This window comes from Penaeus japonicus, unplaced genomic scaffold (genome assembly GCF_977035675.1).
Source record: "Penaeus japonicus unplaced genomic scaffold, GWHDUDI00000001_assembly GWHDUDI00000042, whole genome shotgun sequence".
Lineage (NCBI taxonomy): Eukaryota > Metazoa > Arthropoda > Malacostraca > Decapoda > Penaeidae > Penaeus > Penaeus japonicus.
Genome location: NW_028234444.1, coordinates 19,902,328 through 19,904,827, shown reverse-complemented (window position 1 = coordinate 19,904,827; position 2,500 = coordinate 19,902,328). Strand labels below are relative to the sequence as shown.

Genomic DNA, 2,500 nt, shown 5'->3' with positions numbered 1-2,500 from the left:
ATATAGATATATATTATTTATATATTGATACATATTATATACATATATTATATATACATTTATATTATACATATACAGTTTGTTTATATTGTAAATATAATATGTATATTAATATTATAAATGTAAATTACATATACATATATATACATATATTTCATATTTATACATATATATACAAATATATAACATATATAATACATATTTATACATACTTATATATACATATGTACAAAATTACATACATATATATACATAGTTATACATATTAATATATATATATATATACATACTTATATATACATATATATACATACTTTAATATACATATCATTATACATACTTATATTTACAGATATAACATTTTCTTATTTTATATATATATATATTTTTATTAACATTTTATATTTTTATATACATATATTATATATACATATATATACATATTTATATATAACTTATATATCTTTATTATATATACATATTATGTACATACATATATTTACCTTATCATATATATATACTTATTTGTATATGTATATATATTTATGTTTATAGGGTTTTACATATATATTATATGATTTATGTATATATAGATATCATTTATAGATTAACATATATTATATACATATATATAATATAAATGATACATATATATTTAACATATATATATCATTATATTTATAAATATATAATCATTGTTTTATGTCCATATATATATATATATAAATATATATATATATATATTTATATTATATATATATATATATATATATATATAAATAACTATATTTATTCTGCCCCTATATATAAGTTTATATATATATAGATAGGGATAGATGGATATATATAAAAAAGTTTATTTATATATGTATATATATAAAAGTATATATATACCTGTAGATTTTAGTATTTATATATATATATATATACATATATATACGTGTATATATTATAGACATATATATACATATATATATAAATTTATAGATATATATATAGTAAATATACATATATTTACTTATACATATATATACATATAGATACATATACATTCATATTATATATTTATATATATGTATGTATTATATATGTATATTAATATATGATATATATGTATGTAATATGTATTTATATAAGTATATGGATATACATTATATATACATGTATAATATGTAATATGTAAGATATGTATATATGATATATATATGTGATATATATATATTATATATAATATATATATATGTATTTTATATGTATATATACATATATATATATTTATATATATATATATGTATATATGTATGTATATAATATATGTATATATGTAATATATAAATATATAAATGTAAGATATATAGATGTATATATATATAGATATATATATAGATAGTTTATATATAAACAAAAGTTATATATATGAATATATAAGTATATATATATATATATATATAGATATATATATATATATATATATATATATATATGTATATATGTGTGTGGGTGTGTGTGTGGGTGTGAATATATATATTATATACCTGTATATGTATTTATATTAAATTTCTATATATATATACATATATATACATATACCTTATACATGTATATATATATAAATATTATATATATAGAATATGTATTTATATATATGTAACATATATATACATATATATACATTTTTATATTACCTTACCATATACATATAATATATAATATACCATACATATACCTATACATATTATATATATACATATATATATATACATATACATATATATAACATATACATAATTGATATATATCTCCATTATAATATATATTTACATTACATATATATATACATTAAATTTATACTATTATCCATATAATTGTTATACACATTAGTTACATCTATAACATATATATAACTTAATATATTATTTCATACATTACTTATATATTATATACCATATATATTACATTTTATAATACCATATTTTAATATACATATATATATGTATATATATATATATGTTTATATATGTTATATATATGTCTATATATGTATATATACATATTATATATACCATATATATATACATACATATATATACATATATATGTATATATATATGTTTATATATGTATAAATATTTTATGTATCATATGTATATATATATGTATATATATGTATATATATGTATATAATTTGTTATAATTTATATATACACACAATATATATGTATATATATACACACAATATATATGTATATATATACACAAATATTATATATGTATATAAGTCAATATAATATATATTATTATATTATATTTATATACATTATTTATATGTATATATATACACATATATATACATAATATATATATTATTTATATATATATATATTCTATTATATATATATATGTATGTATATATATGTATATGTATATGTATATGTATATGTATATGTATATATATACATATATATATATATATATGATAAATATATATACAATAAATATA

At 11.5% G+C, this 2,500-nt stretch overlaps 1 protein-coding gene across 2 annotated transcripts in view; it reads right to left on the bottom strand.

Moving 5' to 3' along the window:
- The window catches only part of LOC122252580 (putative cytochrome P450 301a1, mitochondrial), a 23,473-nt gene that overhangs the window by 17,977 nt on the left and 2,996 nt on the right, over positions 1 to 2,500 (bottom strand). The window lies entirely within an intron of this gene.